Consider the following 14369-nt stretch of genomic DNA (forward strand, 5'->3'; position numbering starts at 1 on the left):
AGACTTATTTAATTCACTACCATCAGCAAGGGCGCCAAATGTCTCTCCGCCCACGCCCATGGCGCTATGTTAGCAAAGGCCGGCTCTGGGTGCAAACCTCAAGTTTAATAACTGGGGCGAGAATAGGGCATTGGTAGGGTGGTGGCTTTTCTGTTTTTTTGGGCAGTTTCAAATAGCGCAAAATCAACCCCAAGGTATTGTAGCGCTTTACATACGCGGTAGTTACATTAAATAAGATAACGTTTGTTTGTGAGGAAAGGAGAAATTAATTTGGTTAACGTCAATAGATATCGCATCAAAACCAATACTAAACTGTCTGTTAGACTTCTTTAAGAAAATGTTTACCACCGTTAACTAACTTATAGTTCGAATAATTACTCGTTAGACACAGATTATTTATATATCGGAAATATGCACCCACAAATAACTAACGATACTTTCTTTCTAGTAATGTTACCGATGTTAATGTTGAAGAGAAAACGATTGCATTCTGTCATTAACCATTAGTATTGATCGTCAGTATATATCAGAAAGGAGTACCAAAGGCGGTTGTTAAGCACCTTAGGTCGCGAGAGAGTAATCATGAACTCATCCCTCTCCTATCATCATGTTCTGTTTCTCCCGGAGGAGTAACAGGTAAGGATCAACCTCACTGACGATACCAATTTAACGAACGTATTAAGTACTTATGATAGAGAGATCTTAAGAAAATGAGTGCAAGCGAATTGACATTCGATATCACTTTACATTGTTTAGCCGCAGTCTGAAAAGTATTATTTGTTTTTCATTATCGTTATGCATAAGCATGGAAAAGGTTCAACAAAAATGGTTCTCTCCGGGTTCCCGTTATGCTGTGCGATTTGTATTTACATATATTAGCATCTCAAGTAGCCTGTGAGATCAATGGATGCTCTTAGCCCAACAGCGGCAGCCATGTTACAACTCAGAGAAAGCCATTTACCACGTTTGTTTTGGAATTAGTAATTTTAGTAGAGCTCACCTGGGCAGCAAAAAGCCTGTCTTGAAAACTTCTAAATATAAATCTTTGTTAAACTACATTTTTCGATTACATTTCGAGTTTTTTCGAAAGTTACTAACATACCTATTATGAAATTCTTAAATACAGACGGATTCATCACTAGACGAACAATAGAAACAGATCAAAAATTCACGCAATGTTTTTCCCCTACAATTGCTTTCAATGTGACTTTTTAGATGCAGCGTGTCGTAAAGTGGATTTTCGATGTGTTGCTTCTCTGAAAGCCTCCCAGCTGTGTATGCGCATGCGTACTGAAAGGGCTCTACTATTTCGTTCACTGCTTACTCGCGTACTCATGCTTCTTGAAAATACATTTTCTACAAATATTTAAGAACAGTAGACACAAATAGTTACGCACCCTCTTCTCATATATATTTTGGGTGCTTCTGCTTTCACCTGTTTATTCTATAGAAAATATGAAAAACATCTATTACCCGGTCTCCCCACAACAAGCGGCACAGCCGCGGCCAATCAGAGCCTGAGGTTACCCCCCCCCCCCCCCCCCAAAAAAATATTTAACCCGCAGAATGCGAGATATCCTTCGCTTGAATCGACGCCGCAGATTAATCTTGTAAAGTCTACTGGAAGTTTGTAGAGCAACAGCTTTTTGTGGGTTTTTTTGGGGGGGGGGTTCTCTTTAGCGTGTATCAAATAATAAAACAGGGGCATATCAACAAGGGCTTTATCTCTGCTTTTTTGGCTTTAAAAGCCAAAAAAGGAGAGATAAAACTAGCGCCCTAACAACAACAGGGTGCTAACATGCAAATTTGCATGTTAGCACCCTTTTACTCTACCTTCCCCTTGCATCTCTAATGAGATGCAAAGGGGGCGTTCCAGAGTAAAATAATAGGAGAAATGTCGCTAAGCGACATTTCTCCTATTATCAAGAATGTCGCTAACCCTGTTAGAGACAAAAAAAGCAGCGCTAACCGCGGTTAACGCTGCTTTTTTACGTCTGGTATTTTTCAGACTTAGCCATGATATCCTATGGAAGAAGGATATCATGGCTAAGTTTGCCTGTCCCTATCAACAAGGTAACGTGAGATTATCGCTGGGTTTCCAGCGATAATCTCACGTTAGCCTGTTAGCATGAGAATTTTTATCGCTATTGAGATAAGCGTTGCTAATAGCACGCTATCTCAGCGATAAAAATTCACGCTAGCCGGCGATAATTATCCTAGCGCTAAGTGCGCTTAGAGATAATTATCGCCGGTTGTTGTTGATATGCCCCACAGTTCGGGGCGAATGCAGCGCGATGCAGCAAGTCATTTTGCTGCGCCACGCTAGTTTCGAAGCACAGGGATGTGACATGTTTACAACAATATGTGGCATTCCTGTGCTACCCCCTGCGCTGGCGAACAAACTGCTGCAATGCGCCCAAGCAGGCACCCTTGCACCATGCCTGTGTCACGGGGATGATGATCAATGTGCAGGAAGTGTTCCCTTACAGCACATAAACAATCAGAAATGGCGTTTTACAACTTCTATGTGTGCTGCATTAGCACACATAGAAACTTGCAAAATGTCATTGTTTTACTGATTATTTATGTGTAGGAAGGAACACCTTCCTGGACATAAACAATCACCAGAGGTGATTTCCTCTTTCTATGTGTGCTGCAGAATGCAGCACGCGTAGAAATGGGGAAAAAACGAGGAAAAATTAATACATTCTCCTCATTGCGCCTCCCTACACCTCCCCTGGGGAGGCGCAGCATTCAGACACATTTCCAGATTCACGATTTCTTGTAAATCTGGAAATGTGTCAGGTTCCATGGGTGTTGCGTGAGAACACCCACAGCAACACCCATGGAACACCCCTTTCACGCAAAGTGCTGCATGTAAAGGGGTAGTATTTACAAAGAAAGAAAAAGTCACACAGGGTTTCTTTTTCTATCCTTGTAAATATGGGCCAGCAAAATGTGCGGTGGCGCAAGGGGCTTGTAAATCTGCCCCTTCATGTCCTCAACTGAAAAATTGCGGATACGCAAAAAGGTGAATACAAAGGAGCAGATTTACAAGCCACTTGCGACACTTTTGCGCTTACATTGTGTCACTTTTGTGACGCAGTGGCGGCGTAAAAAATGCTGTCAATATACAACGTGACGCATCTAGGGAGATGCGTCACGTTGTAAAGCCCTGCGTCACATTATACCTGCTTCAGGTATAATGTATTCAGGGTGGGCGTTCCCATGCAGGAAAGCCTCGTAAAAGTGACACAGTGAAATTTGCAAGATTTCACTGCGTCACTTCTAGGACGCCACTGTGACAAAACCTTAGGCCTGCTTGAAGCAGGTGGTAGGAGTGACGCAGTGTAGTGAGAATAGGCTTCAAAATGCATTGCTAGAGTTGTGTTGTGCTTTCGACACGACTCCAGCAATGCGTGACTTTTGGCCCAACAGATGCGTCAGAATTTCTGATGCATCTGTCAATCCTTGCGCCATGGTGCACCGTATTGTAAATATGGCGCATCCATGGTAGCGCAAGGGTATCGCAGGCTAGCACAGGAAAACTGACGCATCTCTACAGATGCGTTAGTTTCTTGTAAATCTGCCCCAAAATGGCAGGCGGCTCAAGACCTTCTCACAATGCTGACATTTATGTGCCTGAACAAAGTAAATTACATAAGGAACGAGAGTAGCATGGAAGTAGGTGCAACTACCTATAGGTACTCATGGTGAAAGTTACATAATAAGTTACAGATACATTCAAGATTATAAGATACGAAAAGGTGGCGCTAATAGGGTGATACAAGTAGAGAATACATCTTTACAAAAATTAAGCACTCTTGAGTGACATTTGGCATTCAGAGTCATGACCTGGGATAAAGTGAATTTACTTTGTTCTTTTGTAAAGTGCTCTGACACCTCTGGGTAAAGTTCGCGCCATATAAAAATGCTTAAATAAATAAATAAAAACGATGGGGCATATTAGCAAGGGCTGGCGATATAATTATCGCCGCTTTAGCGTCCGTTTTTGAGCGAAAAGCGGTGATAATTATATCGCAATATCATCAAGGACACGCTAGCGCATGTTTCCTTGATGTAGAGCCCATTTTTTCACAGCTTCGCCTCGCATCGCTAATGAGATGCAAAGAGGCATCGCTGTGAAAACAACATATGTTAATATCGTGAAGGCAGCTTCGCGATATTAACAAGGAGGTGCAGCGATAAAAAAAATCTCGCTACCTCAGCCTTAACTCAGGAATTTAACGTCTGTTAAATTCCTGACTAAGTCATACTTTTAATGGGAGATGGATTATGCTGATAGGACCACAGGGTCCTATCAGTAATGTTATCGCTGTTTTCAATGGAACATCGCTGGAAAACCAGCGATGTTCCATTGAAAACACCGCTATCGCTGAAATATTATCCCCATAGCATTATGCGTTGTAAATATAACGTTATCATGGCGATAATATTCAGCGATAGCCAGCGATAATATTTCTATGGCTATGTACGGCCAGCGATAATTATCGCTGGCCGTTGATAATATGCCCCCAAGAAAGTCTGTTGCCCTCTGTTTCTAAGGTGTTCCATAATTGAACCTAATGTTTTACTACTTTTTTTAAATTTAATTTTAATTTAAATTTAAATTTGTCATGGAAATTGGGAATTGACTTCTAAGCATGAAGGGCTGCGAAGCGGGCCATGAATTGTTGGACAACACCAAGTGTACTTATCTAGATGCCGATTCCAATCCTGTAAAACCCAGGTATGAATCGTCGTACGGAGCGTATTCTCCGTCCGACTCGTACCCGGGAAATCCACCGTACAATCCAGCAAGTACGATTCGTACAGAAATACCATTTCCATACAAAACGTACAAAAGACCATACGGCTAAAAAATACCTACTATTCTGATCCTGGACAGCGCGTATGCGACGTCCGTATGGAGTCAGGCAGCGTATTACGGACCAGCAAGTACGATTCATCCCTACGTCATTCCGCACAGCGATTTTTTTACGGCAGCTAAAAAACCCCGGAAACCTGAGTCCGACGTGAAAACGGAGCCCCGGTATGCGACGGTCAGACATGGACCCCATCCTACGTGTCATCCCTGCCCTCTTAGCCTACGACCAGGTGCACCGAACCCGACGCACACGCCGCAGAAGGTGAGAACAACACCCAGGGGTCAAGGGAGGGTGAGGGGCAGGAAACATACCCCCTACCCAAATTAAAACCTACAATATGGAGGACATACATTACCTCCAGGGTCTGGTCACTTCGGGGGGCGTGTCCACCAATCCCTGCGTACCGCAACAACGGAAGTGGACGTGTACGCGTACCCCTACGGCAACACTACAATAGTGATACGCACCGTACTCACACATACATAGCGTGGGTACGGTCCGTAGCACTATATTAGTGGTGCCGTGGGGGTACGCGTGGTACGGACCGTACACACGCCCTCAGAGCGTGTGTACGGTCCGTAACACCATTGGAGTGGTGCCGTAGGGGTACGCGTGGTACGGACCGTACACACGCCCTCAGAGCGTGTGTACGGTCCGTAACACCATTGGAGTGGTGCCGTAGGGGTACGCGTGGTACGGACCGTACACATGCCTTCAGAGCGTGTGTATGGTCCGTATCACCATTGTAGTGGTGACGTAGGGGTATGCGTGGTACAGACCGTACACACGCCCTCAGAGCGTGTGTACGGTCCGTAACACCATTGGAGTGGTGCCGTAGGGCTACGCGTGGTACGGACCGTACACACGCCCTCAGAGCGTGTGTACGGTCCGTAACACCATTGTAGTGGTGCCATAGGGGTACGCGTGGATCGGACCGTACACACGCTCACAGGGCGTGTGTACGGGCCGTACCACGTGTACTCCTACGGCACCACTACTATAGTGATACGGACCGCACCCACACATACATAGCATGGGTACGGGTCGTATCACCATTGTATTTGTGCAGTAAGGGTACGCGTGGTACGGACCATACACACCCCATGAATGTGGGGGTACGGTCCGTATCACACGTACCCCTACGGCACCAGTACATTTGGGATACAAGGCGTACACATGCCACAAATGTTGGCCTACGGCCTGGTGCAGCATATTACTTCTATATTGGTGTGTGTGTAGGCCCAGGACAGCAGTGTACAGCCCCAAGGGGGTGGGTGGGTGGGGGGTTGGGTGGCTGCATAGGATTCCCAGCAGTGGACAGACATGTGAGGGGTGGGTGCAGAGGACTCCCAGCAGTTGACAGAGACATGGGGGTGGGTGCATATCACTCCCAGCAGTGGACAGACATGTGAGGGGTGGGTGCAGAGGACTCCCAGCAGTGGACAGAGACATGGGGGTGGGTGCAGAGGACTCCCAGCAGTGGCCTGCAATATGAGGGGTGAGTGCATATCACTCCCAGCAGTGGACAGACATGTGAGGGGTGGTGCAGAGGACTCCCAGCAGTGGACAGAGACATGGGGGTGGGTGCATATCACTCCCAGCAGTGGACAGACATGTGAGGGGTGGGTGCAGAGGACTCCCAGCTTTGGACAGAGACATGGGGGTGGGTGCATATCACTCCCAGCAGTGGACAGACATGTGAGGGGTGGGTGCAGAGGACTCCCAGCAGTGGACAGAGACATGGGGGTGGGTGCAGAGGACTCCCAGCAGTGGCCTGCAATATGAGGGGTGGGTGCATATCACTCCAAGCAGTGGACAGACATGTGAGGGGTGGGTGCAGAGGACTCCCAGCAGTGGACAGAGACATGGGGGTGGGTGCATATCACTCCCAGCAGTGGACAGACATGTGAGGGGTGGGTGCAGAGGACTCCCAGCAGTGGACAGAGACATGGGGGTGGGTGCAGAGGACTCCCAGCAGTGGCCTGCAATATGAGGGGTGAGTGCATATCACTCCCAGCAGTGGACAGACATGTGAGGGGTGGGTGCAGAGGACTCCCAGCAGTGGACAGAGACATGGGGGTGGGTGCATATCACTCCCAGCAGTGGACAGACATGTGAGGGGTGGGTGCAGAGGACTCCCAGCAGTGGACAGAGACATGGGGGTGGGTGCAGAGGACTCCCAGCAGTGGCCTGCAATATGAGGGGTGGGTGCATATCACTCCAAGCAGTGGACAGACATGTGAGGGGTGGGTGCAGAGGAGTCCCAGCAGTGGACAGAGACATGGGGGTGGGTGCATATCGCTCCCAGCAGTGGACAGACATGTGAGGGGTGGGTGCAGAGGACTCCCAGCAGTGGACAGAGACATGGGGGTGGGTGCAGAGGACTCCCAGCAGTGGACAGAGACATGGGTGTGGGTGCATATCACTCCCAGCAGTGGACAGACATGTGAGGGGTGGGTGCAGAGGACTCCTTGCAGTGGACAGAGACATGGGGGTAGGGGCATATCACTCCCAGCAGTGGACAAACATGTGAGGGTGGGTGCAGAGGACTCCCAGCAGTGGACAGAGACATGGGGGTGGGTGCAGAGAACTCCCAGCAGTGGCCTGCAATATGAGGGGTGGGTGCATATCACTCCAAGCAGTGGACAGACATGTGAGGGGTGGGTGCAGAGGACTCCCAGCAGTGGACAGAGACATGGGGGTGGGTGCATATCACTCCCAGCAGTGGACAGACATGTGAGGGGTGGGTGCAGAGGACTCCCAGCAGTGGACAGAGACATGGGGGTGGGTGCATATCACTCCCAGCAGTGGACAGACATGTGAGGGGTGGGTGCAGAGGACTCCCAGCAGTGGACAGAGTCATGGGGGTGGGTGCATATCACTCCCAGCAGGGGACAGACATATATGGGTGGGTGCCGAGGACTCCCAGCAGTGGACAGAGACATGGGGGTGTGTACATCATTATGACATGACCACAACTCCATGGGTGTATGTACGCATCCCTAACTTTGGACAATGATGATAGTGCCATAACAACACATCACTGACAGCAGTGTCCCACTCCCAGGAGGATGGATGTCACTCCCCCCACTGCATGACACACCACATGTGGATGTGAGGACAAATAACACATGCATACCCACCCCTGGCGGATGCAGCACAATGCACACACTGAGATCATGCCACGAGACTGTATAGTCATGTCACTGCCTACTAAACTAAGAGAGCCAAAGGGAACACACACTGTCACGCACATCTCAGGACTGATAGGAATGTACAGGTGCTGGGACAGCCACCAAGATGTTGCCTCTCATGGAAGGACTAGGGTGGAGTTCCCACAGATTCAATGCACACAATTGTCAGGTGCCCAAATACCCTGCAGAAAAAGTACCATATGTGTGCTATGCCGGGAGTACACACATGCATAGTGCTGAAAAGGGAGAATTTATTTCTCCATGAAGGCATTTTGACATACTCAATACACAAGTACAGTGACTAGCAAGGATGGCACAGACGATGCAGCCGGAGACATTGCTGAGCAGGTATGGCCATAGTTGAAGGGATCCGTCACCAACAAAGGAAATGTAGAAACAGGTCAGCACAACAATTGTGCAACTCTTTGCAGGGAAGATGTCAGGTGTCACAGAGGAAGGAACACTCCTTGGGACAATGTCTCAAAACCAAAATAACACACAATACCAATGAGTCTTTGCAGAGACCTTGTGATGGCACGCAGAAACCATGGTCCACCTCATGACCATCAGAGTAGAACATTTCTCAGAACCATAACACATTACCACAACACCAACTGCAGGAGCCTCAGCACCAACATCAATACCTGAAATGCAATAGTGTTCAAAGTAAAAATAAAATGCTTTATTCAGCATAAAAAACAAATAATGAAAGGAAACTATATACAAAGGCCAATGGCCAGTCCACAATAGAAGTCCTTGGGGGGACACATGGGCACGCGTCTCCTCTAGCTTGCCTGCACATTGGAACCCTCAGGTTCGTCGACCGGGGGGGGGCATCATGTGGGGAAGGACCAGGCACCGCAGGGACAGGAGGGGGAAGGGCAGGTGTGGTGGGTGCAGGGGTGGACGTCTCCAACGCAGGGGGTGGTGCAGCGGCAAAGGTGGATGTGAGCACGTCGCTGCACACTGCTGCCAGGGCGTCCAGGGTAAACCCTGCACGGGAAGAAACCCCAGGGCCAACGGAGGGGGGGGTGGCCGAGGGATGGGGTGCAGCACTCGGGGGGGAGGGGGTGGACAGGGGGTGGCACTGGTGCTGGGTCCCTCATCCAGGTCCGTGCAGGTGTCTCCCTCGGTTTCCAATGATGATGCTGTGGGCAAGGTGAAGATACAGAAAAACATCAGTTACCTGTATACATCAGACACATGAGTATAAAAACAATAGGTCACAGTGCATATCAGGCAATGCATCATGAGTAACAGCTAGATTACTCCGCACATATGTAAACCCTGTACTCCCCAGTTGGTAGGCCCACCATGGCACTTGGACACAAGGAACAATAGGACACACCAGCCCGAAACTTGAATGAGAAATACACTGAGGAGCTAGTGTCTGGGAACAGGTGAGCACAGCAATACAATAAAGTCATGCCACCTCTTGTTTACCCTGAAAGAAACAGTAGTGGTGCACCCAAGGCAAAGTAACACACCTCAATACCAAAGGTGTCCCCACACTCAGAGACCTGTAAGTACTTTTGAACACAAAACGAAATAAAGTTGGTCCCTTGGGAATCACAATACTTGACACAATTGACATGGTCAGAATGTGGGAATGTGCCATTTTGTGAACAGAACACACATGTGCCTTCATAACAGATGGCTCCCAAGGAGGTGTACACAAAACTACATTTACCCAGTCATTGAGGAAGCTGGCAGCCTTCTTTAAAGAAGACACTGTTCGAAACAAATGGTGTTGCAGAAAGTACATATACATGTGTCCACGGAGGGCTTGATGACTTGACACTTGTAAGTTGGTATCACCAACAACCAAGGACTTACCCAATTTCCACATCACTGGGGGAACATGTACATGTATAATCTGAAAAACAGTCTCATTAGAACAGTGCCTTCTTTAAAATTGTGCCAGCGTGTTCCCTGAAAGTGTAAAGGTGGTTTGGTGTGCACTTCCTTGGGAGACATCTGTCATGCAGGCACATTATTGTTCTTAACAACAAAACATCAAACGAAGGCATAGAAAACATGACGACCTGTTGACAAGTGTTGTGAGTGCCAAGGTACAATACCTTGTGACTAACAACTTGAATTATGTCAGTTGTCACATGGCCATCCGTTACCTGATGACACAGTTGCCAACACATCTGAGCCACTACCTGTCATGTGGAGTGGCACACATGTCCAAACCCAGGACAATGCATGAGCTAATGGGCCTGCTATTGTGTTGTAAAAAGGCATACCTGCACTGAGGAGACACCCCTATGGCAAGCCAGAATGTCCACACAGATGTCAGCACACAAAGACCAAACTACGTAGCATCTTTACCTCACACTGGTGCAAAAAATGAATGAGCAGGAATCATCTATTTAAACAATTGACACATGCTGCAAAGCACAAACATTAAACCCTGCACAACATCACTGGGACACTGCACGTTGAGTCTCTGTCCAGCCAATTATCACACACAGGTCAGACCTGGCAAGGAGACATAAGGTCTGGCCATGCAGGCCTCGCCCGCACAAATCCCCCATACCTGAGACAATGTGATTGAGACAGATCAAGAAGTGACACCTCTCAATCAGGCTTTACTAAAATCTGCAGCAAGACTTCCCAAATGTACTCCACATCACCTTGTGAGGCTGCCAACACATATTTGTGACTAACAACCATCGACAGATAGTTGTGAATAGACACACAGGCACTGCCCATTGTGAGTATGCACAAGCCAAATGGGGTCTCCCTGTCCAGTGGACACATGTAGTACACTTTGGATAAATACAAATGAGGCCAGGGAACAATGCTACAGAGGCAAACCTATGCTGAACACACTGAGAATGGACTCAGTGTTGGATGACACACATGATTACGAGGCAAGTGTGTCTCAGGGGACTGTAGTGGGCACATTGCTCCTTGTTCCTGGAATGATCTGACTGTAACATGAGCAACCGTCCTGGCACTATGCATATCTCCCACTCATGCACATCATGTCTAAGGTCACAACATCGGTCATGCATGCTGCAAGTGTGTTCCCTTGAAACCTCACACCCCTATGTTGAGAATCATCATCAGTGCCAACAAATATGGACCCCCAACTGAGTGAACAGGACAGGGCACAGGCAAGGTACCAACACATGTCACAGACCACCCTCACACATGATGCAGAAAGCAATGTGCACTTGGAATAACTGGCAGCCTAGATGACCATTTGTAATAGTGATTACACACAGACCAGGGGACACATGTCAAGGAGGGGAAGGGATGAATAAGAGCACCGGTTGACTTTGGGGAACAGAATATGCACTGCACATATAAACCCTGGCAGTGTATCCAGGCGACAGAGCACTTCCAAAAGCTGGGGACACACAACACAACAAACACACATGTACCTACCCCCTCCTTGCTGCTGTCTCTCCTGTAACTGCCTATCCAGGTCAGGGAAGAGCACCGCCAGGACACTCATCATGTGGGGGGTCAGGCGTCGGCGCCCGGCCTTGGGGTCGTGGAGGTGAGAGCTCCAGCTGGACCCGGGCGATCCGCCGGGTCCAGAACCGGATGTCCTGCCACCGTTTCCTGACTTGGGCTAGGCGCCGACTGCGCTCCCCCGCCGATCTCACGGCCCTGACGATCCTCTTCCAGATCATACCCTTCTCGTAGGCAGTTACCTGTGAGGATGACAAAGTGAGACAACATCACTACACATGCTCCATGTCACAGAGACACACATTTGAACATCTTTGATATGTTGAACAGGGCATAGGATGCTGCCAAGGAATTGCATCTTTATCATATGGACATTGGCTTTTGTGGCAGCCCCAATGCACTACATGGCATTGAAAGTACACAGGTGGCATGAGGGGTGTGACACACTTCCTGATCATGGCACACACTGTGCATCACATGCAACACCAGGCTGATGGACAGCACCTCAAAGCAGTTACATGCCCCAGGCCAACCTCAGCAGAGTACACAGACACACACAGGCACAGATCTATCACCTGCCATTGGCAACAGCGGATACAAACCTCACTCTGCACATGTGCCACTTGCCTGGGGGCGTACACATCACTTGGACACTCTCACCACAGCTCCACTCAACTCACACACATCTGTGGGTACAGTCACCTGTCACACCGGGGAGACCACTGAATCACCTCAGGACAATAGACCAAAAATGCCACAAAGGATTTGCCAGGCTGAATGTGTCATGCACTATGCAGTGAATATCACAGTAAGCACAATGCAAGTGAGGAGTGCACACATGAACTACATCATGCTCTGCATGAGAGACATAAGCCTTTCCCCCCCTGGGACCCACTCTAAACAACATTGCATGTCTGTCACACCTGGACACAATGCCAGAAGTGACAGTCACAAAAAAGGTGCACAGTCTAAGGTAGTGGAGTCAGCACTCACCTGCTCCCCTGGTCTCCCATACAGGCTGGTGTACTGTGGGAGGAGGGCGTCCAGCAAGGCCTGATTCTCCTCCTGGGTGAATGGCTGGGCCCTCTCCACAGTACGCGACATGGTGCCAGAGGAAGCACAGACAGCAGCAGACACAAACTGTGAACTGTATGGACATTCTTCCCCCAGGGAGTGGATTGCTCCTTTCAAACACCAATAATAGCCTGTTGGTAAGGACTACTGAATACACTGAGTTCGGGGGAAGCCACCCATTCACACACACGGTAGGGATAAAAAGTAGGCCATCTGACCAATTGCTGGAACAACCAGGGCAGTAGGGAGCTCATGGTGCTATAGTTCCTTTTAAACTGACTTTGTTGAAACTTTGGGTATGTCTAACAAAACTAAAACACGATCCGGTCTGATAATCCCCCAGGTGCGGCACTAAATGGGGTGTTACAACCCACTGCAATTGATTTGATGCTGCAAAAAGTAAACAGGGAGATAGAACGAACCGAAAGAAGCTTGTCCACCCCAAACACACCGATACAACCCATTGCACCGGAAATTCTAGAAATTTCGGGAAATGAGTCATCGGAAAATTCTACAAATATAATCCCTTGCGCCCAAGTGGTAAACGAAATAGAGATGGAAAATAACAGGAAACCCAAACCAGGGGCTAGCAGGAAGAGCAGAGTTAACAAAAAGAAGCAAAGCAGGGGAATAGGGGGGACAAAAAGCAGGGGGGAGACAGTGATTGAAGAGTTTAGAGGTACAATAGCAGGGCAGCAACTCCCACCAGGTTGGTTGGAAGAAGTGATGGGCGATTTCCAAAAACGTATGGAAACATTTATAGTAAACCAACTAAAACCAATTATAAGCAGGCTAGACAAAGCAATAAATGAAATAGCAAAGCAGGGGAAAAGTAAGGGAACATCTGACACCAATCAAATAGTAGATCACCCCGCAGTAGGAATCAGGAATGGGGAACATGCACGAGGTAGAAACAACTGTGTGAGTAACGAGGACTGTGGCATAGTGCTACCACATGACACACCCTCGGCAATGGCTCAAGGAGACAGGGGTAACCCTAACCTAGGGGGGGTAACCGTACGCGAAAATACCCCACAGAGCACAATTCCTACACTCCCACAAGAAGGGACTGTAAAAAGTCAGTGCTGTGCAGAGAAACCCCAAACTGGGTGCAGTCCCCCAGATATCCCCACTGCATATGTACCAATATGTATCAATTTACCACCTGAAGCTGCCGCTTATGTGGTGGTTTTTACGGGAGTACCTGGTCTTAGGGCAGGGGAGAGAGAGTCACATGCAGAGTTAAAAATGAAAATAATTAAGTGGCTAAATATACACAGGCCCCTGAGAGGAGGAGAATGTGGGGAGATCCTGTTAGTAAGAAGAACAAACTGGGTAGGCAGCAGGAGGAAAGATGCTGCAGGAGACTGCATCGTGGCAAACTTTAGGGACACGGAGCTAGTAAAATATATACTAGGAGGCTACAATAGAAATCACACTAGCACAATATGCCCCCTACCACTAAGATACTTTTACCCCAGGAGATGTGCCCCAAATCCCCTACACCATGCCCAGGATAGACCAAGAAACATAGCGGCTAGAAATTGGCCAAGAGAGGAGGGACAGAGAGGGCAAGATTACACACAGTGGGCAAACAGATTCAGTCCTTTGCAATCCTTAGAAGAACTAGACTGACTATCCCAATCACCCCAGGAAAGGGCCTCTAAATGGGTGGTAAAGGAGTATGGGGAAGGGAGGGATCTAGATAGCATCCCAGAGAAGGGGACAGTTATCACCCAAACACATACAGGCAAAGGGGGCCAGGGAGCGACCAAGAGTA

At 48.4% G+C, this 14369-nt stretch overlaps 1 non-coding gene across 1 annotated transcript; it reads right to left on the reverse strand.

Moving 5' to 3' along the window:
- Positions 1-525: 525 nt before the first annotated feature.
- LOC146796146 (U8 small nucleolar RNA) lies at positions 526-659 on the reverse strand. Its single transcript, XR_014970212.1, has one exon. It is a non-coding gene; the product is annotated as a U8 small nucleolar RNA (small nucleolar RNA).
- Positions 660-14369: the final 13710 nt, after the last annotated feature.

This window comes from Triturus cristatus, chromosome 10 (genome assembly GCF_964204655.1).
Source record: "Triturus cristatus chromosome 10, aTriCri1.1, whole genome shotgun sequence".
Lineage (NCBI taxonomy): Eukaryota > Metazoa > Chordata > Amphibia > Caudata > Salamandridae > Triturus > Triturus cristatus.